A 24,595-nucleotide genomic window follows, 5' to 3' on the forward strand; every position below is an offset into this window, starting at 1 on the left:
TCAAAAATTCACAGAGAAATCTTTCGAAACGTATACAGAAGAGCTGAACTACTAGGATTCAGGTCATTTAAGATGTGGGTCCTGAAGCAGTGCTTCTCAAGCGGAAATGTGCCCATGAATGACCGGGGGAATGCAAAATATGATCCAGTAGGTCTGGGATGGACCCTGAGACTGCATTTCTAACAAGTTGCCAGATGATGTGGGCACTGCCCCTTTGCAGATTGCACTTTGAGTAGCAAAGTTCTAGATCAGCGAGTTCTACGTTTTTGATGCTGTTAACAAAAATATATTTATTTGTAAGCTAAGAGTCGTATTAGTCAGTTTCCCAAAGTATCATGTTCACTTAGGCAGAGACCATTCATGAAAAGTAGTGGCTATGAATCTAAGTTTGATACCTTCAGTTGTTTTTTGGTTTGGTTTCTTTGGGGGCCACCGTCAAGTCTGTCCTCACTGGCTTGTTGTTGTTTTAGCTTATGATAAGGCTGAGAAAAATATTATAAAAGAAATGATAAAAATATCACCAGCTCTACTATTTTCTTGTTCATTTGTGCTTGTATTGTTGTTAGCATTTGTTTGCAGTTCTCTGCAGGGCTCCTTTGAAGCCACGTGGCTGTTTTGTGAGAGTTAGTTTAGGTATGGTTGAAAATATAATCCTGACAGCCACTTTCTCAATTGTGCCTGTGTAAACTGAGATTTGGTCCAGCTTCGGGAAGCAGACGAGCAGGTGAGGGCGTTAACCCTGCCAGTGAGAAATGCCCACGCTCGTCTTGAGTGCCTTGTGTGCCTGTGTGGTGGGCCTATGTGGCTGTTTCCACATGCACCGAGGCAGACTCTGAGGATGCTAATGCCAATCCTCATGGTAAACATAGCATTAACATGCATACACTACCGTGTATAAAATAGATAGCTAGTGGGAAGCTGCTGTATAGCCCCGGGAACTCAGCTTGGTACTCCGTGATGACCTAGAGGGGTGGAATGGGCAGGGTGGGAGGGAGGCTGAGGAGGGAGGTGCTGTATACAGGCTTACGGCTGATTCACGTTGTTGTACAGCGGAAACTAACACAAAAGCAATTATCCTCCAATTTAAAAAAAATTGTCAGTAACTATAAAGAGAAATGCTAATGTTTTGTCCCTACACCACACTTTTTTTTTTTTTTTTTCATAACCTCCAGGGTGCACAAACCTCATTTGAAAATTCAAGGTTTTCGCCAGGCAGTTAAACACAACTCAGTCTGTGGCCAGGACGAGTGTCAGGATCTCAGAGTGGAGTTTAACACACCGGAGTGTAAGGAAGGCTTTTTGAAATAATGGCTCACCTGGAGCTTAAAACCACTATTTTACATACAGAATTGGGTATCTTCTTATTAAAAAGTAGTTGATGTTATTGTTCATGAATCTCCGGTGGGACAGAGGCCTGGTTCAGAGGTCAGAGGGACTGACTTCCTAGACTCCAGTCCTGTCAACCATCTATAAAGTCAGTGGCCTTAGGCAACACTGAGTCCGTTTCTTTATCTGTAAAATGGGGTAATCATAGTCACTGTCTCAGAGAGCTGCTGGAGGACTGCATGAACCAGAAAGGGACCTGAAACTAGTAAGCATTTATGCCAATAAAAATTTTCACTAAAGAAAGTTTTATCAGAAGCAGATTTTACGCTAATTCCATTTCAAATCTTAAGCAAAAACAAAAAGACCAAGATGAGCGTCTTCAGCTCTCAGGATGCAAAATCCTGGTCAACCTTGAGCAACGTTTTTATAAGCCGGACATTAAAAACGAAACAAAACTGCTTAAGTGAACTTAATGGTGCTCTTATTTGGGCAAATTCCAGAATGAAAATTAGAGGACTGTACAGCCTGTTCTCCACGCCAGCTCTATATAAGGACTGTTTCCTTGGGGGTAGTCTCTGCATGGAATAGCTGTTCAGTACTTTATACTTCTGACTCTTTCCCAAAATCTTTTATAGCCGTCTGAGAACAGGCTTCCAGCCAGTCATTCAGCTACCTGACGGGAAGAAGAGATTTATAACTAAATTCTGGAACTGGGGCTTCGAGTCGTGCTGAAAGTAGGGAATTGACCTCTCTCTACGTTCTAAAAAGCCACGGTAGAAATATGAATCCGTCCTTAAGTTATCTTTGGCTTGCTTACAATTTTTACAAACACAAATTGCCAGTACTCAGAGTAATAAATTGCTGTCATCCCGCTTGTTTCATAAAAGAGTAATTTGTAACATAGGCATCTCAATCAGTGATTCTCTTGTTGAAAACTGAATAGTGAAGCAAACTGGCACTGATTCTAGCTGGCACAATGCTGGGTTCTTGGGTCATCCTGGCACCCTGTCTCACCACAGAGCATTATCTGCTGTGGGAGCAACTTAACCTGTGTCATCGTTTCTCCAGACTATTTGTAATGTTTGCTCAGAGAAATAATGCTATTAGCCCTCTTCTAGATAGGGGAGATCAGTATCTACCTGTGTTTGCCAGAGGAGACAATATGCATTTACTGCCAGAGTCATAAGCACCAAGCCACCATGGGAGGAAATCTTTGAACAGCATATAGATTAACTTACTGACGAAGGTCTGAGAAGAGACATGATAGGGAATAGTTTTATAAGCTTAGCATGAAATTGTGTGTCCCATTGTATGCTTCATAGAGTATACTCAAGATGTTCCACAGAGAAAGGCCTCCATGATCAAAATACATTAGGACAGCATCTCAGACTTTTTGATCTGAAGATGCTTTTCATTCTTAAAAATTATTCAGTATCCCAAAGAGCATTAATGTGTGTTATGTCTATTAATACTTACTATATTAGAAATTAAAACAGAGATAGTACAAAGGTATTAATTGAAAAAGTGATAAGTTCCTTATGTGTTAGCCTGAATAGTTTTTTTTTGTGAAAACAATTGTATTTTCCCCAAAATTTTAGTGATAAAACTGATATCGTTTAATTTTGTTTGCTTGGGTTTTTGGTTTTTTTGGAAATCTCTTTCATGTCTGAATTAGTGGTCAATTATTAATTCGCAGCTACTTCTCCACTCATTCTGTTTGTGATATGTTGTTTTGGTTGAGCATATTAAGAAAATTTGGCTTCGCACAGATATGTACTAGGAAAATGGAGAAATATTTTTGAGCCTTTTTAGAAAATTATGGCTATTTTTCTTTAATGCTATACATAAACTAGACAAATGAAATTTCTTAAAGGTTTGTTGCAGTGTGCAATCCGGAACCATATCAAAGCACTTTTTGCACTTTCTTATGTTAAAATCCATTAGTCTGTCTTGTGCTTTAATGAATATTTTAAGCACAAATGATTCCGTAACATAATGCAGTGATTATTCAGAAAATATTGGTTCGCTGAATTATACAGACCATACTCTAAAAACTGTTGTATTAGGGAAACAATATATTTTCTGTCTCACTCTTTAATTGTACATTTGTCCATTAAGTTTCTAAATTTATTGAACCGTGAATTACATTTTTCTCATAACATCCGAGAACATCCCTCCAAACACATGTGGACACAGTAGCATAAGGTTCTGAGTTAAAGTTTAGTTTTAAGTTAGAATCCATGGCAGAAAATTTAAAAAATCCACTCTGGAAGACAGCTACATGGATGACCCTGAGTAGGTCTTTACCTCATCATATGACAAAGAAATCAAGAGTTCCTCCTGGACTCACCCCTAGGAAAAGTGTAAAGTCTAAGAGAATTATCTCAATATTCTTTCCTTCTCCAGTTCTTCAGCTTTGTCTCTTCTAAGAAGAACATCAGCTTGGCCACTCACTTGAGTGTTACTTCAGATCACTCAGAAGAGTATTTACACTTTAATCCTTTTTTTTTTTTTCTTAAAAAAATCTACAAAGTAAAAAGCTCTGCTGCCTTTAAAAGAATTTCCAGCACTGAGTTTCAGGCAGTGGAAGTGTTGGGCTGGGGCTTCTGACTGTGTATGTTGCTGTTTTATGTCAATGAATGGAAAGAATGGATTTTGAATGAGGAATGACAAGGATTATTGAGCTGGTAATAAATGGAAGAGAAGTGTAGGCTGGTGTTAGGTGGGGGAATGGACAGTTCATGGGACCCGGGGTAAGGCAGAAATTGGGGTGTGTGGGAGTAGTTTTGCTATAAGGACCCACTCTTCTTCAGCTGACTTATACTTGTAACCTGTCCTGGATTTTCAAACACTGTTTCCCACTTTAGTTAGGGCTGATCTGGGCACAACAGTCTGTCCAGTCTGGGCACAACATGGAGGTTTCATAACTGTGATGGATGTCATGAATGAGCAGAGCTTCCCCTCCCCCACCCTCCCTAAGAGCATCGTGGATTTGCTAGAATCTTGCTAGCTTCATTTCTCCCTTTTCTAAGGAGGAAATGTTATCTCTTGCTGCAAAATAATGAAGTACTAAAACCTTAGGGACGAGGAGGAAAGAAAAGTATGCCAAAGGAGCATGGGGTAAGGGCTAGAGGAACTGGGTGACTGCATGAAAAGGTCTCGAGAGACGTCTACTTCTAGAAAGACTTTTCGCTGCTGAGGAAGGCATGATTGAGAGGATGTTAGTGTCGTTTAAAAGAATGGGTTTCCTTTTCTATGATTTTTGGCAACGAAACTGCATTTCTTAAAAGTGAGCTATATTTGAGGCTGAACTCTGTGGGCTCCCATACTGCTCATTTTAAGAGTGCTTAACTATTGGTGTATTTAACTTAAGAGCAATAAAGGTTTCCTTTTGAAATTTCCGGTATAGGGCCAATATAGTCTCACATGAGACCCTCTAAGTACACCATCTTTCTCAATAACTGATGGACTGCTACCCCACCAAGCCTTTCTGGATTCATTATGTTACATATCAATTGAAAAGGTGGTCTAAAGTTATTTTCCTGTGATTAGCAGGTTTATAAGCCCACTATATAAGCCCAAGTTGCTTTGGCTGAGTTTTATGATTTAATTAACAATTTTAAAAAATTTGGTTTTGATCATAGCTTTGTTCCGGTTGCACTTTTACCCATCATTCATTTGTCTTAATAATTCCCCATCTGCTTGGAATTTTAAGTTATAACTTAAAATATGCATCATTTATTTCAGGATTTTCAATAGAGGCTGGCTTCGGTGGCATCTCTTGCTTGGCTGTTATATTTGCTGGCTCATTACTTTCTTTCTTTGCTGGAGTGAAGATCGAAATTATAACACTGAGCTGGAGTGTTTTTGTTCCTGAGGGTGATTATTCTGAAGAGCATAGTATTATTTTGCAGCTCTTCTAATCTAGCGCCTTTTTGCATTGAGTGTTCATAATTTTTAGATATCAGACAAGAGTCTTTCTTTGCTACTTAGGGAATGGTTCTGAGAAGGCTTTGTGGCATATGTTTTGGAGGATTTTTTCATGGATGTTAAAATTGCCACGTGGCATCTTTTATCCCATCCTGGTTGTTATGTAAGGTTTCACCTGGGGGCCCACTCAGTGGCTATGACGCAGGGCATGGGTGCACGGAGCAGTGTGTCTGTGTCCACCCATCAACACTCGACTGTCTGTCACCCTAGACAGAAGCCGGTTGCTTGGTACAGGGATTGGCAGGGACTCTTTTTCATCTATAAAAAGAATGTCCTGGACTGCATGAACTCCAAAGTATTTGTTGGAAGGTTTGGGTCCATGACACAGGATTGATTATGCAATTTATTTTTGGCATTGAGAGATGAGTCTGAGGGTTTCAGAAGCATCCATCTTGTGATCGGTGTCTAGATAATTTCTTTAGACATCTTTATTTTCAATGCATATCACTTTTTATAGCTTTGCATTTTCCCCTGATTGCTTTGCATTGGTAATTATTTTTAAAAATCTGTTCCTAAGAATAGACTTTACAAGTGTCTTGAACCTAAAGTTGACTTGTGTCTTAGAAGGACTTATTTATAGCCTAGACCTCCAGTGTCCAGGACAGTCACTGGTAGTAGTCTGCGGCTGTTGAGCACTTGGAGTGTGGCGGGTCTGAACTGAAATGTGCTATAAGTGTCAAAACAGTGGATTTCAAAGACTTGGTTGGAAAAGAGGAATGTAAAATATCTCGATAATTTTCTATTTTGGTTGCATTTTGAAATCACAATATTTTCTATATATTGGGTTAAATCAAATATAATAATAAAATTAATTTCATCTTTTACTGTATCTTTATGAATGTGCCTACAAGAAAATTTTAAATTACATATGTAGCTTTCATCTTCTACTAGTCAGCCTTCGATAAGCTACCTAGAAAAGATTTCTGGAAATAAGTTGAACATTTAATTCAGCTTTTCTGCTTTCCTTTGCTGCCTTCTATTTGTTAGTGATAGAATTTTGCTCAAAGTTACTCTCAAAAAAAATCACATGAAACACTAGGACCTGTTTTTAATTCTAGGTGCATATTATAGTGGTTAAGAACTCTGTGGGCTGCTAGTTTGGAATATGGTGAAAGAGATAAATCTCTTGTTTCTAATTTTTATCTTTTTGAGTGCTTGTCCCCCTTCTGGATGGTTAAGTGTTCACCCCACTAATTGCAGCCTGTGATCCTGAACCACCAACCAGAACAAGCCAACTGGAGACTAAGCCCAGTTCAGAGAAAGTCTCAAAAGAGGCTGGATTAGGAATGGGGCTTAGGGGAGGACTTCGATGCAGGATGTACCAGAAAACTACATGTGACTTCAGGGCAGGAAAGGAGCTGCTTTCAATTCCAGCAGAACATCAGAAGTCATCCTTTCCTGTCCTCAAGTGATGTATTTGACATGTTACAGATTTTACATTAATTCTTTCTTTGAAATGCAACTAATGTACATTTATTTGGCTGGGTGCTAGGGTACAAAGTCAAGTAAGCCATGATTGTCCCCTTAAGAAGTAGCATGATGCTTTATGTGCCAAATATAGAATCTGAAGGCTGCACCGCTGGGAGTTAGCAAACATCTGTAAGTTATAAAAGAGCAAATTTGAGAGACCGTGAGGAGGCCTAGTGTGCTCATAATAAGTGCCTGAAGTTATGTGAAAAGCTGCTATATACAAAATGAAGTAGACAATTTCTAAATTGCTCCAGAGGGCAGAACTAGGAACAAGAGAAATTTCTAGAGACTGATTTTTGGCTCCTCCTGACAATGATAGCATCAAATAATTAAATGGGTCATATTGAACAATGGACATGGCTGGAGGTTTCACGTGGCAAGTCATCATCTTCCTGTGTCCACATATACTACCTGACAATGTTCTCTTCTGTTTCAGAAAACAGAATTGTTCCTTAATCTCTTACGCTGAAATGAAGTTGTTTCCTAAAATGTTTAGTTCTTCGTCATACCTCTGTCTTCTGGAGGGACCTTCCAAATGTAATTTGGAAGACATTTGAGTGGGTTTTAAAGATCCTCTAGGTATTTCCCAGGCTGATGAGTTTGGTGCAGATTGAATGGATGTCCTAAGTGGTGGCGCTAGTGGTAAAGAACTCACCTGCCAATGCAGGGGACATACGAGACACAAGTTCAATCCCTGGATCAGGAAGATCCCCTGGAGGAGGGCATGGCAACCCACTCCAGTATTCTTGCCTGGAGAATCCCATGGACAGGGGAGCCTGGCAGGTTATAATCCATGGGGTCGCAGAGAGTCAGACACAACTGAAGCGACTTAGCACACACTCATGCGCAAGTAGGGGATACAGCGCATCAAGCCAAAGTGGGACAAAGGTGTGCAGAGTTGTCCATTGTGGCTGGAGCTGCTGTGATGTGATGTTTTGCAAATTGCATGGTCAGAGATGCGACAGGAAAGAAAGACTGGAGTCAGGTTTTACAGGGCTTGATCTATGTTGTTAAGGATATTGGGTATTTTTCTTAAGAAGGTTGTGCTATGTCAGCCATGAGAGGTATTAGGGAAGTGAAATAATTAGATTTGTTTTCAGATTTTGAAGTAGTGAGATGAGATAGAAGAGGGAGATCAGTTAGGAGGCTATCACAGTAGTCGTGTAAAAAATCAAGCAGTGTCTTGGTCCACAAGTATTACACGAAGTGGTTCATTTCTGCTAAATTCATGTTGATGTCTTCTGATCACTTTCCTCTCCAGTACCCAGAAAATTTTTAATAGTCTGTTTATTGGCCTCTAATGGATCACAATAAACTGTGGAAAATTCTGAAAGAGATGGGAATACAGACCACCTGACCTGCCTCTTGAGAAACCTATGTGCAGGTCAGGAAGCAACAGTTAGAGCTGGACATGGAACAACAGACTGGTTCCAAATAGGAAAAGGAGTACGTCAAGGCTGTATATTGTCACCCTGCTTATTTAACTTCTATGCAGAGTACATCATGAGAAACGCTGGACTGGAAGAGACACAAGCTGGAATCAAGATTGCCGGGGGAAATATCAACAACCTCAGATATGCAGATGACACCACCCTTATGGCAGAAAGTGAAGAGGAACTAAAAGCCTCTTGATGAAAGTGAAAGAGGAGAGTGAAAAAGTTGGCTTAAAGCTCAACATTCAGAAAACGAAGATCATGACATCTCGTCCCATCACTTCATGGGAAATAGATGGGGAAACAGTGGAAACAGTGTCAGACTTTATTTTTGAGGCTCCCAAATCACTGCAGATGGTGACTGCAGCCATGAAATTAAAAGACACTTATTCCTTGGAAGGAAAGTTATGACCAACCTAGACATTATATTCAAAAGCAGAGACATTACTTTGCCAACAAAGGTCTGTCTAGTCAAGGCTATTGTTTTTCCTGTGGTCATGTATGGATGTGAGAGTTGGACTGTGCAGAAAGCTGAGCACCGAAGAATTGATGGTTTTGAACTGTGGTGTTGGAGAAGACCCTTGAGAGTCCCTTGGACTGCAGGGAGATCCAACCAGTCCGTTCTAAAGGAGATCAGTCCTGGGTGTTCTTTGGAAGGAAACTCCAATACTTTGGCCACCTCATGCAAAGAGTTGACTCATTGGAAAAGACTCTGATGCTGGGAGGTATTGGGGGCAGGGGGAGAAGGGGACGACAGAGGATGAGATGGGTGGATGGCATCACTGACTCGATGGACGTGAGTTTGACTGAACTCTGGGAGTTGGTGATGGACAGGGAAGCCTGGCGTGCTGCAATTCATGGGGTCACAAAGAGTCGGACACGACTGAGCGACTGAACTGAACTGAACTGAATGGAAGAGAAAGTCAGATAAGACTTCCTGTCCTACTGATGCTGACATGCTTCGTTCCTAAAGAATGGTAAGAAAAATAACACAGAACTGAAATTCCTGGTCTGCTCTTGCTTGGTCTTCTGAGTATTGGTATCTCCTGTCTTAAAAACAAGCCAGCCTCTAACCCCCCATTTCACGTCCCCGCTTCCTCCAGTATCTGGTCCAGTCTCTGCTCCATCTTTCAAGAGTTGCCATGGTGGCTACCTTTGCTTCTACTTGCCCATTTTATTATTGTTTTTTCAATTGTTTAAGTGGAGGGTAATTGCTTTAAAATTTTTGAAATTTATTTTTAAATAAATAAAAATGGGGTCTTCATTGCTGCACACAGGCTTTCTCTAGTTGCAGTGAGCGGGAGGCCACTCTCTAGTTGAAGAGCGAAGGCTTCTCATTGTGGTGGCTTCTCCTGTGGAGCCTGGGCTCTAGGAATCAGAGACTTCACAAGTCAGCTCACAGGGTTAGTTGCTTCACAGTATGTGGAATGTTTCCAGACCAGAGATGGAACCCATGTTCCTTGCATTGGAAAGTGGATTCTTAACCACTGGGTCACCAGGAAAATCCCCATTTTTCCTTGGTTTACCAACTGGGCTTCTGTCTTGATCATTCCACTGATGGCTCCTACATGTCAGCAGTCCCTTGTAGCTTGTGAAATCTGGTTGTCCCTTCTCTGTACTTCTCTCATCCAGTAACTCTGATGTAGTCGACAAGACATTGTTTCTCCTATCTTAAAGCATTCTCTTCTCTTGGCTTTTGGAAAACCACAACCTGCTATTTTCCCTTTGCCTCTAATAGTGGTTTCTACACAGTCTCCTGTGTTGGTTTTTCCTCTTCTTAATTCTGAGTTGTACGTCCCTTGAGACTGTCTTCTGCATTTCTCTCTTTGACACACTTTCCAGATGAACTCATCATAGCAGTAAATACCGCCTATTTGATAGGGACTCTCAAAGTTAATTTATTGCTTAGACTCACCAGTGAGTTCCAGACTCATCTATCCAACTCTGAACTTGACTTCTACTTAGCCACTACATAGGCATTTTGAACTCAACATGGTTAAAATAGAACCCTTGAATTTATTCCCCACTAACCTGTGGTTTTTCCGTCTTCTGCAGCTCTTAAATGACAATGACAGTTGCTACAGCCAAAATCTAGGAGTCATCTTTCTCCTATATTTCTCTCTTTCCTTCACACTCTCATCCAAATTACTCAAGACCCATTCCAAATCTGTCACTGCTCTGATTCCGTGGCTAATCCTGAGCCCACGACTCCACCATTTCTCATCTGGAATGTTGCAGTACTTCCTAACTTTTCTTCCTGTTTCCTTTCTTGCTTCTTCTTTCCACCTCTAGAATAGCTACCAATTCATGCCACTCGCCTGCTTGAAAACCTCTCTAAGGACTTCCTGATGTACTTGGACTAAACTCCTGTATTTCTGCTGGAGTTTCCACATGGACCTCATTTCCCACACTCTTCTCAGTGCTCTTTGGACCCCAGCCACCCTGGTGTTCTCATAGCTAAAATGTGACAACCTACTTCTTCACACGAGGTCTCTGTATTTGTTGTTGCCTCTGCCTGGAGAGCGCTGCTCCCAGCTCTTCATGCAGTTGGTTCTTTAGACTGTTATGAACTCAGTTCAGCCTCATCCTCCAGCCTCCCAGTCAAAAGTACTCCCACACCAATCACTGACACTTCATTAGATTTTAATGTCTTTGTGGTGGTGGTGGTTTAGTCCTAAGTCGTGTCCGACTCTTGCAACCCCATGGCCTGTAGCCCCCAGGCTCCTCTGTCCATGGGGATTCTCCAGGCAAGAATACTGGAATGGGTTGCCATTTCCTTCTTTAGGGGATCTTCCCGACCCAGGGATCAAACCCACATGTCTTACGTCACCTGCATTGGCAGGCAGGTTCTTTACCACTAGCACCACCTGGGAAGCCCTACAAAATGTTTTTGTCATGCTTATCATTATCTGGAACTGTCTTGCTGGTTTGTATGCTTCCTTGTTTACAGTCTCCTGACCTGCCAGAGCAACAAGAGAACAGGGCCCTTGCCTGTCTTGTTCCAGGCTAGACCCTGACACCTGAACCATGCCTGCTACAGGGGGTTGCTTCATGAATGTATGAGTGGATGTTACCTTTTGTATTTGTTCTTGGAGGATGTGGTCCTCCTTTTTTATTTTTAATGTTTTGGCCAAATCTCTTCTGGAAACCCCCTGTGCAGCCATATTATTAATAGTTTATTTCCTTGTTCTTCCTCTTCTTCCTCATCAGTACAGATTTCTCTTGTTCAGCCAGAATTTCAGTCTTAGACACCATCGCTCTCTTCCCATCCCTACTGAGTGTTTTTCCCCTCAGAGTCTTTGTTTATGATAGTAGTCACTGCCTCTCAGTTCTGCTGCACAGTTCTCTGGATTTGATGAACACAAAATTTGGGGGCATTATTGGTGAGAATTGTGGGAAAGATTTCATGAAAGCTGCGTAGTCTTTACTTCTCAGTAACTTTGTGGTATGTAGGTTAAATCCCTTCAGCTGTGATTTGAGCCCTTCTTTTTTGGCATCAACGTTTTCCCCCCAAATAAAATGTTTTTCTGATTATAAAGGCACTTATGCTGAATATTAAAAAAATAGTACAATAGAGTTAAAATTAAAAGTTGTCCCTTAATCCCACCTCCTAGAGAGAAATCAACAGTAACGAACAGATTGGTGTATAGCCTCATAGATTTTATTCTTTTATTATATAAACAAATGTTTTTATATGTAATCAATTTATATATTCCTTTCTACACTTATCTTTTAAAAATAATTTTATTTATTTATTTATGGCTGTGCTGGATCTTTGCTGCTCTGCAGACTTTTCTGTAGTTGTGGCGAGTGGGGACTGTGGTCTAGTTGCAGTGCTCAGCTTCTCCTGTGTAGAGAATGGGCTGTAGGGTGTGTGGCCTTAGCAGCTGCAGTTCCTGGGCTCAAGAGCACAGGCTCAGTAGTTGTGGCTAACAGGCTTCGTTGTTCCGTGGCATGTGGGATCTTCCCAGATCAAGGACTGAACCCATGTCTCCTGCCTTGGTAGGTGGATTCTTCACCACTGAGCCTCCAGGGAAGACCCCACATATCTTTTTAAACTCAGTCTCCCTTTTGAGATCTCCCTGTCTATATAAGTATATATATGTGTGTGTGTGTGTGTGTGTGTGCTGTGCTTAGTCCCTCAGTCGTGTCTGATTCTTCACGACCCCATGGACTGTAGCCCATCAGGCTCTTCTGCCATGGGTATTCTCCAGGCAAGAATACTGGAGTGGGTCGCCATGCCCTCCTCCAGGATATACATATATATATATATATATATATATATATATATATATATATATATATGCTGTGCTGTGCTTAGTCACTCAGCCGTGTCCAACTCTTTTGCAATCCCATGGACTGTAGCCCGCCAGGCTCCTCTGTCCATGGGGATTTTTCAGGCAAGGATACTGAAGTGGGTTGCCATGCCCTCCTCCAGGGGATCTTCCCCACCCAGGGATCAAACCCAGGTCTCCTGCGTTGCAGGTGGATTGTTTACTGTCTGAGCCACCAGGGGAGCCCAAGAATACTAGAGTGGGTGGCCCATCCCTTCTCCAGGGGAACTTCCTGACCCAGGAGTCGAACTGGGGTCTCCTGCATTGCAGGCGGATTCTTTGCCAGCTTAGCTACCCAGGAAACATATATATATATATATATATATGTGTGTGTGTGTGTGTGTGTGTGTGTGTGTGTGTATACAATTAACTATAGCTATAGTTATATTTTAGACATTTTTGATAATGGTAGAGATGTGTCTTTTGCATGACTACAGTTTCGTGCAGCAGGGAGAAAGGAAAGGCTAGCTTCATGATTGGTAGAAAGTGACAGCATAAGCTTTGTTTAGCTTTGATGAACCATTTTGGTTATGAAAAAAGAGCATGACCAGGATGGGCTGGAAGTGACTCAGAGATGTCTGATCTGTCTATCGTTAGAAAGAAACAAGATTTGGAGCAACAAAGCGAATATAAGCAAGTTGGACACATCAAACTAAAAAGCTTCTGCACAGCAAAACAATTAATAAAATGAAAAGATGGCCTATAGAATGGGAGAAATTATTTGCAAAGTATATATCTGATAATGGGTTAATATCTAAAGTATACAAAGTACTCATACCTCTCAGTAGAAAAAAATTTGATTAAAAAATGAGTAGAGGCTTTCTGCCCACAGACGCCGCTGAGAAAGCATTGTTGAAGTCTCCCCTACTTCCAATGCCGTCACGTTTAAGTCAGAGTCTCCCAAAGAGCACAAACAGCTGCAGAAGCTCTTCATTGGAGGATTGAGCTTTGAAACAACCGATGAGAGTCTGAGGAGCCGTTTTGAGCATTGGGGAGTGCTCACAGACTGTGTGGTGATGAGGGATCCAAACACCAAGAGCTCCAGACGCTTCGGATTTGTCGCATACGCCACGGTGGAGGAGGTGGATGCAGCCGTGCCTGCAAGGCCACGCAGGGTGGAAAGAAGAGTTGTAGAACCAAAGAGGGCCATCTCAAGAGAAGATTCGCGAAGACCTGGTGCCCACTTAACTGTGAAAAAGATTTTTGTTGGTGGCATTAAAGAAGACGCTGAAGAGCATCACCTGGGAGATTATTTTCAACAGTATGGGAAAATTGAAGTGATTGAAATCATGGCTGACTGAGGTACTGGCAAAAAGGGAGGCTTTGCTTTTGATGACCATGACTCCATAGACAAGACTGTCATTCAGAAATACCACAACGTGAATGGCCACAGCTGTAACATGAGAAAAGTCCTGTCTAAGCAAGAGATGGCTAATGCTTCATCCAGCCAGAGAGGTCAGAGTGGTTCTGGAAACTTTGGTGGTGGTCGTGGAGGTAGTTTCGGTGGGAATGACAGCTTTGGTCGTGGAGGAAGCTTCAGCGGTCAAGGTAGCTTTGGTGGCAGCCGTGGTGGCGGCGGATATGGTGGCAGTGGGGATGGTTATAATGGATTTGGTAATGATGAAACCAGTTTTGGAGGTGGCCAAAGCTGCAATGATTTTGGCAATTACAGCAATCAATATTCAAATTTTGGGCCCATGAAAGAAGGAACCTTTGGAGACAGAAGTTCTGGCTCCTGCGGTGGAGGAGGCCAATACTTTGCCAAACCATGAAGCCAAGGTGGCTATGGTGGTTCCAGCAGCAGCAGTAGCTATGGCAGTGGCAGAAGGTTTTAATTATTGCCAGGAAACAAAGCTTAGCAGGAGAGGAGAGCCAGAGAAAGTGACAGGGAAGCTACAGGTTATAGCAGATTTGTGAACTCAGCCAAGCACAGTGGTGGCAGGGACTGTGCTACGAAGAAGACATGTTTTAGACAATACTCATGGGTATGGGCAAAAAACTCTAGGACTGTACTTGTGACTGATTGTATAACAGATTATTTTAGTTTCTGTTCTCTGAAAAGTATAAAGCATTCCAACAAAGAGTTTTAATGTAGATTTTTTTTTTGCACCCATGCTGTTGATTGCTAAATGTAATAGTCTGATCATGATGCTGAATGAGGTCTTAAAAAAAAAAACAGAGTAGAGGAACTGAATAGACATTTTTCTAAAGAAGACATACAGATGGTCAGCAGGTACATGAAAAGGTGCTCAGTATCACTAATATCAGGGAAATGCAAAGAAAAACCACAGTAAGATATCATCTCACACCTGTTAGAATGGTTGTCATCAAAAAGACAAAAGCTCAGTGTTGGCTTGGAGAGAAGGAAACCCTGTGGTCTGTTGGTGGAATGTAAATTGGGTCAGCCACATGGAAAACGGTATGGAGGTTTCTTGGAAAATTAAAGACAGTACTACTGTGTGATCCAGCAATCCCACATCTGGGTATATATACAAAGGAAATGAAAACAAGATCCCAGTGTATCTGCTCCCATGTTCACTGCAGCTGTTATTCACAATAGCTAAGATACGGAAACCACTATGTGTCCATTAGCAGATGAAAGGGTACAGAACACAAGGTACACAGATACAATGGAATATTACTCCGTCATGAGAGAGAAGGAAATTCTGTAATTTGTGACAACATGGATGGATCTTGAGGGCATGGTGCTAAGTGAAATAAGTTAGAGAATGACAAACACTGTGTGATATCGCTTACATAGGGGATTTTAAAAAGCCAAAGTCATCGAAACAGAGAGTACAGTGGTGGTTACCAGGAGCTGAGGGTGAGGGAAATGCAGAGATGTCAGTCAATAAGTATAAAGTGAAAGCCGCTCAGTCGTGTCTGAGTCTTCGCCACCTCATGGACTATACAGTCGATGGAATTCTTCAGTCCAGAATACTAGACTGGGTAGCCAGTTCCTTTCTCCAGGGGATCTTCCCAACCCAGGGATCGAACTCAGGTCTCCCACATTGCAGGCAGATTCTTAACCATCTGACCCACCAGGGAAGCCCATCAATGAATATAAACTTCCAGTTAAAAGATGAATAAATTCTGGGGATCTAGTGTACAGCGTGTCATTATAGTTACTAATACTGTATTATATACTTATAAGTTACTGAGAGAATAGATCTTAAATGTTCTCACCACAAAAAAAGAAATGGTAATTACATGATGAGATGGAGGTTTCAACTAACCTATAGGGTAATATTTTGTAATATATGTGTATCAAATCAGCAGGATGTACACCTTAAACTTCTGCAGCGTTAAATGTCAACTATACCTCAATAAAGCTGTAAAAAAAAAAAAAAAGATACGAGAAGAACAAAACTGAGATAAAATCTTCAAATAGGGAATTTCCTCATGGTCCAGTAGTTAGAACTCCATGCTTCCACTGCAGGAGGCACAGGTTTAACCCCTGGTCAGGGAACAAAGATCCTGCAAGTTTCAAGGTGCAGCCAAAAAAATAAAATAAAATCCCCCAAATAAAAATGACAACAATAAAAACAAAAAAGGATTTTGGAGAAAGCTAAGCCTCAACAGGATGGGAAGCTGAGGCCAAAATGAAATTCCTGTTTTTGATGGCGAAGTTGGAAGAACGACCAGGGTCTTCTAAGGATAGGAAGCCTTGTTTTAGTTAGTTGCTATGTTGATTATGTTGCAGTAATTTCTCTGTCTGTCTTTCTCCCACCACGGCCTTCCCTTGCTGATATCCCCAAACAGATATTAGAGTCCACGACACATAAGAGGTGTGAGCATTATTTGTGGACATCAACAAAAAAGGACAGAGAAGAAATGAGTTATGAGTGATGAAAAGGAGGAGAGGAAAGAGAGCCGGTGTTCCCTGGGGGCTGGAATCCAGAGGCAGAGGGAACAGGAGGAGCTGTGGACTCCCAGGAACCCCTGGAGAATTTGGGGTGGATGCTGGGCTTCTCTTTCCTCATGAGAAGAAATTTTGATCTGATTTTTTTAAATCTCCCAAATGGCAGAATGACCCCTGCTGCCATCTGGCCTATATATGGATGTACCATAATTTAGTCAAGCCCCTATTAATGGTCTTCTAGATTTTCCTCATTTTCCTGTCTTTGTTATAGTTTCCTCTGTAACCAAAATCTTGCATAGCTTTGTGTCTGCTTCTAAGCAGTTATAGTTAATTAATATAGATTAATAGAAACAATGCTGCCTCCTCAAAAAATAGACTAAGAATACTTTGAATATGATCCTCATAGCAGCAGGCATGGCTTGGAGCCCGTAGTTGCCCTGTGTTAGTTCCTTGATGTTAAATTTGGAGCCAGATCATATTTTAATTATGATGGCATGCTTTAATGGGATTCACAGCTTAAAAAAAAACCAAACAACTGGAGATAAATTGCTCATGCATGTGCATAAATGCCACAGCCATGTGCTTCCCATTCTCAAAGCTTCATTTATAACACTTGGATTTTTGAAATCTGTTTTTGCCTTTCTCCTTCCACTTACACTATATTCTGGGTTTTCTCAGGACTGCTCATAATAAATGAGGTGACTACCACTGACTTTTACAATGCAGAAGGGAGAAAGAAAAATTGTTTTATATTTTTGACCGTATTTGGCATTTGTGTTTTAAGAGGAAAATAAAATTACACTAAATAAGATTTGAGATTTTTCTTTTTGGCTTTTCTGTTAAATAAGTGAACAGACCAATGCCATCATGGAGCGTTTCTGGCATTTTCTGTGTAAAGCTAGCCTTACCATCTTTGATCAGTATCCAAAACCAGAAGTACCAATGAATACTTCATCTATCAACTAACTTTAAATGATGCTATTTTAAAAAATAGATATACAACATATACTATTTTAAATTTCTTATTACATTTCTGACATATTTAATACTTCAAACTGCTAATTAGCATAATTCAACATAATTGTTCAATAACTTTTCCTTTAAAGGCTTTAGATGATATTTTACTTCTTATTGCAAATGTCAGTAACAGGGTGAGAGATGCAAAAGAAAATGAGCCCTACTTGGAAGCATGAAGTCTTACCCTCACTTTCTTTTTTTAGACTGAAAATGTGTATCTTGGAAATCAAAGTTTCAAAAGAAACAGTAACCCAAAGAATTTTAAGATTATAGATTTTAAATTGTTAGATAGTTTCTATGTGGTTAACTACTAGAAAAAAAAACCTGCTCCTATTTAAGACTCAAAATGTGATCACTGGTTAAAAAATGCATGTGCGTAGTTCTCAAAATAAATAACCTACTGTAAATTTAGAATCTGCTGTGTCCTCTCTTTCATAGTTTTGATGTATGAGCCTCCCCTTCTTCGACTTTATCAGTGCTGAGTGCTTGGATTAAAATATCTATACTGACTCTTAAAAAATAGCAACTTCTTTTTTTGTTTGTTTTTTGTCTGCATCCCACGGCTTGCAGGATCTTAGTTCCTTGACCAAGGATTGAACTAGAGCCACGGCAGTGAAAATTCAGAGTCCTAACCACTGGATCACCACAGAATTCCCCAACAAATTCTTCTCATTGCAAGCAGAATGCTCTTATTTGGCTTCACCACAACTAGTGGTGCATGCATGCTGCGTCTCTTCTTGAGACCCCACGGGCTGTAGCTTGCCAGGCTCCTCTGTCGATGGGATTTCCCAGGCAAGAATACTGGAATGGGTTGCCATTTCCTCCTCCAGGGGATCTTCCTGACCCAGGGATCTAACCTGAGAGTCCCTTGTGTCTCCGGCATTGGCATTCAGGTTCTTTACCGCTGGCGCCACCTGGGGTGTGCAATTGGTAAAGATTGGTTTAATTCAGTCAGTGTGAACTGAACACTGCCAGGCGTAAGAGATAGAGGCAGCCTACGCCTTTGAAGAACCTAGGGGGAACTTAGGTGAGGGTGGACGGGAATTTGGAGGACAGTTCCAGACAGGTGCTTCTATATTATCTGGTAAAAAGTCAGGAGGTACAGTTATCCCCAGGGCACTAGATGGACTCTTCTCCTCAATCAGGGGGTTTGGGAAAGTCATCTTGAAGAAGCTGACGTGTGAGCTGAATCTTTAAGGAGGAATGAGAATCAAGTGAAGAGACAAAGCCCAGAGCAAGGAAGAGTGTGAGGTGGGGCGTGGCCAAAAAGACAAGGGAGGAGGGAGGTGGCATCTCACCTAGTGACTGCCTGAGATGGGGAAAGGGTGACTAGGGAGAAGATTTGAGGGAGAGGAAGCTTCCATTTGGGGATATGGGGTACTGGAGTGACTGGAGTGATGTGCGGTGGGCTGAAGCTCAGAGGACGATCCGGGCTAGAGATACGTAGCTGGGGCATGGCCATGGAGTCAGGACTATGAGCGTGGTTGACAGCATCCAAGGAGAAAGGAGCACCTGCGGATGTGATTGTTTTAGAGGGTGGGTAGGGAAAGCGGAGTCCCCAAAGGAATGTTAAGAGGAGACTCATGTGGTAGTGGTGTCCCCAGAGCCAAGGCATGGGAAGTTTCAAAATGAAGATAAGGATAGCAGTGTCAAGAGCAGTAGTGAAGTAAAGATTGTTGTTGTTTAGTCACTAAGTCATATCCGACTCTTGGTGACCCCATGGACTGCGGTGTGCCGGGCTTCCGTGTCCTTCACTATCTCCCGGAGTTGGCTCAAACTCATGTCCATTGAACCGATGATGCCAAACATCTCATCCTCTGTCGTCCCGTTCTTCTCCTGCCCTCAATCTTTCCCAGCATCAGGGTCTTTTCCAATGAGTTGGCTCTTCACATAAGGTGGCCAAAGTATTGGAGCTTCTGTTTTAGCATCAGTCCTTTCAATGAATATTCAAGAGTTGATTTCCTTTAGGATTGACTGGTTTGATCTCTTTGCAGTCCAAGGGACTCTCAAGAGTCTTCTCTATCACCACAATTTGGAAGCATCAATTCTTCAGTGCTTCTTTATGGTTCAACTCTCACATCCTTACAGCTAGACAGAAATTATGAAATTTTCATTCTGCCTGGCCTACTTTTATTCCCTTTTCCAACTTGTCTCCATTCAAGACCATCCTTTTTTTTTTTAACCTCACCTATCTTTTGACCTTAAAAATGATAACCGTAACTAAATGATATGCCTCTTCATAATTTACAAAATGCTTTCACATATATATCACCGTATATAATATGCTCACCCACCCTTTGAGTTGGCATTTTAACTGAATTATAGTTGTTTAGGATTGAGGCTCAGACTTGAGGTCATAGATGCCTTGAAATTCCTCCTCTCTCTCTCTCTCATTGAGTATTTATTTATTTGGCTGCATCGGGTCTTAGTGGCAGCATGTGGGATCTAGTTCCCTGACCAGGGGTCAAACTCAGGCCCCCTGCATTGGGGTCTTAGCCACTGAATGACCAGCGAAGTCCTCAAAGCCTCTTTCTGTATTGAGGAAACTGAGCCTCAGAGAGATGTATGTTAGTATTAATAGTATGTGTGCCAAGTCACTTCAGTCATGTCTGACTCTTTGCGACCATATGGACTGTAGCCTTCCAGGCTCTTCTGTCCATGGGATTCTCCAGGCAAAAATACCAGAGTGGTTTGCCATGCCCCCCTCCAGAGGATCTTCCTGACTCGGGGATGTAACCCACATCTCCTGTGTGTCCTGCACTGGCAGGTGCGTCCTTTACTACTGGTACCACGTCGGAAGCTCAGACAGATGTGTGTCTTATGTCAGTTTCACCGCTATTTGGTGTGTCTTGGCACTAGAAACCAACCTCCTAATTTTTACTGCACGACTCTAACTGCAGAGTGGGAATATTGATGAGGTTCAGGCAACCTTGTTGAAACTCAGTACAGGAGGAGCTCTGGCCCATAGCTGAATATGATCCTGTACCTTTAAACCATCCTGACTCATCCACTGCTAATTGCAGGTAAGCGGTAAAACTAAACCACGCACCCTCCAGTCTCCTCTGTGATAGTTGCCCAAGACTCCCTCACACTGTTCCCACTCCCGTCCGCTGTTGGTAGACATTCACTCTTTTGGCCAGAGCAGCATCTCTTCCTCCTTATTCTGTCAGCAGCGCCTCCATAGGGCACACTCAGGAGACTCATGGCTGATTAGCATATTCTCTTACCTTGGCCTCAGTGGTTGGTTCAGGGGTGGGTTTGTGATCCAAGCAAGCCATGAAAACCAGAGTCAATCCTGGCAAAACAATCTCTCAGCTGCAGCTGCCAGGGACCATGTGGCCCCTGCCTGGGAAGGGCCTGGGAGAAGGAAGACAGCATGGAAGCAGCCCAGTGACGGATGGATTGCTGGGTCCTGATGGTGTCATTTGCTCACGGGATCCAGGCTGCCTGGAGCTGGAGCTCTCCCTGCACTTGGGGTGCACAAGCCAATAAAGTCCCCAGCTACGTTCAATCCTCTCGAGCGGCAGTTGCAACCGCAAGGGCCTTATTTAATATTTTCCTTTCTGCAGCTCCGTTGCTCCCCTGTGTCTTGATCTGACTCAGCAACTTTGACCCTCAAATTTTCTAGGATTTGCTTCAGACCAGTCTTACTCTGGGCCTCTTCAAGTTTGCCATACCTTGGTGGTTCCTTCCTTCCCTGTTGTCCCTCACCAAACCCTCTCATGGGATATTTTCTCATCACTCTTTTTCTAATATATTCTTTCTATTATTTTTTGGCCACATTTCGAGGTATTCCTTATCTTTGTTCCTCAACCAGGGATCAAAATCACGCCCCTTGCAGTGGAAGCCCAGAGTCTCAGTCGCTGGACCACCAGGGAAGTCTCATTACTCTCCTAGGAGTCAGGACTTATAAGTTATGAGCTTCCTGCACTTTGAATGAACTATTACTATTACTAATAATGACAGAAGAAATTTTTTCCATTAACCAAGCACTTTTAAAATTGTGATAAAATACACATAAGATTCACTATTTTAACCATTATTAGATGTACAACCCAGTGGCAATAAGTACATTTACTATGTTGAGCAGCTATCACCTCTATTCATTTCCAGGATGTTTTCATCATCCCAAATAGAAACTCTGTAGCCATTAAAAATAACTCCCAACTTCTCCCTTCCCCTGGCAGCCTCCATTCTGCTTGTTCTTCATGAATTTGCTAGTCTGTGCATCTCCTATAAGTGGGATCATATAATTTTTTTCTTTTATAACTAGCTTATTTCACTTAGCATATTATTTTCAAGGTTTATCTGTGTTGTAGCATGTATCAGAATTTCGTTCCTCCTTAAGGCTGGAAGGCTGCAGTCCATGGGGTTGCTGAGGGTCGGGCACAACTGAGCGACTTCACTTTCACTTTAAGGCTGAATAGTATTCCACTGTATGTACATCGCATGTTTTGTGTGCTATTGATACATACTATTTTCATTTCTGCCTTCTGACTATTGTGAGCCATGCTGCTATGAACATTGATACACAAGTATCCCTTTGAATGAAGCCCTGATTCCAGTTCTTTCAGGTGTATACCCAGAAGTAGAACCATTGGGTCGACCCAGCACTTTGTATGTGCCAGGCACTGTGCTGTATGTATTTTATGTTCATTATTTTATTTAGTATTCACAACTTTATGAGGTAGTATTATTATTCCTACCTTAAAGTTAAGGAAACTGAGGCTCAGAGAATTTACCATGACCAAGGGCTTATCCTTTTCCATAAACAACCATACCTGTTGGACTCCAGAGGCTGTAGTCTTAGTCGGAATGCTGAGGCTTCTGTAAAATCATCCCCAGTTTCTTCAAAAAGCACATATAGAGCAGATACTGTGTGTTAGGCATTGGATAATCATGTGTTCATCACGCCTAGGGTGCTTGTTAGTGAATTGAGAGGAGGTACAGTCACCCTGTTCTATAAATCCTGGCCTGGGAGGTGCCTGGCCCATCTTTCATGCACTGAGTGTTATCGTCTCCATTTATATCACTGGACTTTATTCTTGCCCAGACGGTGACCAGTCCTGCCAGGCTTTTTCAGAGCTGCTTTCCTGGATGAATCCAGTCCTGTCTGGAGGTAGAGGGAACAAGAAAACAAGAAAAAAAAAATATATATATATATACACACATATATATTCTGATTATGAAAATGACACATAATCATTACAGACAACTTGGGAAAATGATGGAAACATAGAGCAAAGAAAACAGAAATCACCCTATAATCAAGCTATTCAGAGGTAATTTTTTAATGAAAGTCTAAGCTAATATAATGCTTTGTTATCCTCCATCAGGGAGCTTCCTTGCTGGCTCAGTCAGTAAAGACTCCACCTGCAATGCAGGAGACCTGGGTTCAATCCCTGGGTCAGGAAGATCTCCCTGGAGAAGGGAATGACAACCCACTCCAGTATTCTTGCCTGGGAAATCCCATGGACAGAGGTGCCTGACGGGCTGTAGTGCATGGGGTCGAAAACAAGCCTGACGCGACTTAGTGGCTGGACCACTACCAATCAAAGTAGTTTGTTTTACTCTGTAAAACAAAGGGGAGAAACCAGTCCCTGAAGAGCCCCTATCCCTCAGCTGCCCCTACTGTGTTTGAATTACTCAGTTCTCTGGCTGCAGATTTATGTCTTCCTATGAAAGGCATTCATCCTGCAGAATTTGCCAGATGGTGCCCTGTAATGGCTCTTCGATTATCCATCATCATTAGAAGGAAATGCTTCCTATTCTGTCAGCATGAACTTTAACTATGTGGAAGGAATGTGTGCGCTTTGGAAGAAAGGTTCTGTGTGAGGAAAACGGAGAGAGGGAGGCCTCCCAAGAAGATGGCAGATCCTGGCAGCAAGCATCAGGACGCAGATTCCGTCCCTGGGTGCCTCCGTGGCGTCCCACAGCCTCCCATACCTGTCGGTCAGGTTGTGGTGGCTCCTTCTTATTTCACTGCTCTCCAGAGCTGCTAAAGTCATATGTCACCTTGTCCAAATTAGAAAAAGGCACCCCTTCCTTCCTGTGGCGGGAGGTGGCTGTGCTCCACGTGTGGACAGAAACCGGTACTGAGTGCACTCCACTTTCTTCCGGAAACATCCTTGTTCAGTGAACACACGAAGCTCTGTGTAGTGCTCCTGGCTTTGCCCTTTCGAGGCTCATCCCTCTCCAGGGATGCAGAGGCTGTAGATATTCTAGATCTAGGTGTTGCAGCCCCCACTCTAGGTGAGCCCTGGGTATGTGGTCCTCAACTTGACACGTATTTATCGAGCTCTTACTATGCAAGCCTGGCCCCCATGGAAAGCTACCTGCTTCTCACCTTCTCTTTGGCCACTGCCACCATCAACTCTGTCTTTTAGAGACTAGAACTCTCAGAAGTCTCAGCTGTATTTATTGGAAGTTGTTTTGTCTACAGGTGCTTGAAATATCACTGTGTAATTACTGAATTTGTAGCTATTCTAATAAACAGACTCCTCATGTAGTTGCAGACACGTCAACTGGAGCCTCCAAAACCACCTAAAACTCCCCTCATTTCTAATTTTATTTTTTTCATTTGAATCTGCTAAAACAAATTCTATTTCTTCTTTGGATTTTGGTTCTTAGACTTGGTCTCAAGACTTTCCTTCTCTTCAGCTACTCCTGAAGAGTCTCTCTTATAGCTATTGTTGTGTAACTGATATTTTCTTTGGTCTGGGGCATGCTGACCTATGGCTTCATTATACTAAGCACTCCTAATTTTTGCTTTACCACAGTGATGTTTGCATAAAAGCAAAACCAACAGTTACATTGTTGGTGGATGAATTTTTCATGTTAGAAACAATCTTTGTGCTGTTACGCAAATGCAATATAATTTTTGTGGGAAAGTGGGATACAGCATCAATTGAGCTTGTTGTTGTTTAGTCACTAAGTCATGTCCAACTCTTTTGCAACCCCGTAGACTGTAGCCCTCCAGGCTCCTCTGTGCGTGGGATTCCCAGGCAAAGATACTAAAGTGGGTTGCCATTTCCTTCTCCAGGGGACTTTCCTGACCCAGGGATTGAACTCATGTCTCCTGCATTGCAGGCGGATTTTTTACTGCTGAGCCACCAGGGAAGCCCATGTCAACTGAAGTACTTACATAAACATACAAATCGTTA

The 24,595-nt window shown here is 42.1% G+C and overlaps 1 protein-coding gene and 1 pseudogene across 12 annotated transcripts in view; both read left to right on the forward strand.

The window, feature by feature from the left end:
• Nucleotides 1-24,595, forward strand: part of TBC1D1 (TBC1 domain family member 1) — a 225,338-nt gene that overhangs the window by 10,941 nt on the left and 189,802 nt on the right. The window lies entirely within an intron of this gene.
• On the forward strand, nt 73-14,435 carry LOC105615569 (heterogeneous nuclear ribonucleoprotein A1-like; annotated as a pseudogene).

The sequence above is a fragment of the Ovis aries genome, chromosome 6, assembly GCF_016772045.2.
Source record: "Ovis aries strain OAR_USU_Benz2616 breed Rambouillet chromosome 6, ARS-UI_Ramb_v3.0, whole genome shotgun sequence".
NCBI lineage: Eukaryota > Metazoa > Chordata > Mammalia > Artiodactyla > Bovidae > Ovis > Ovis aries.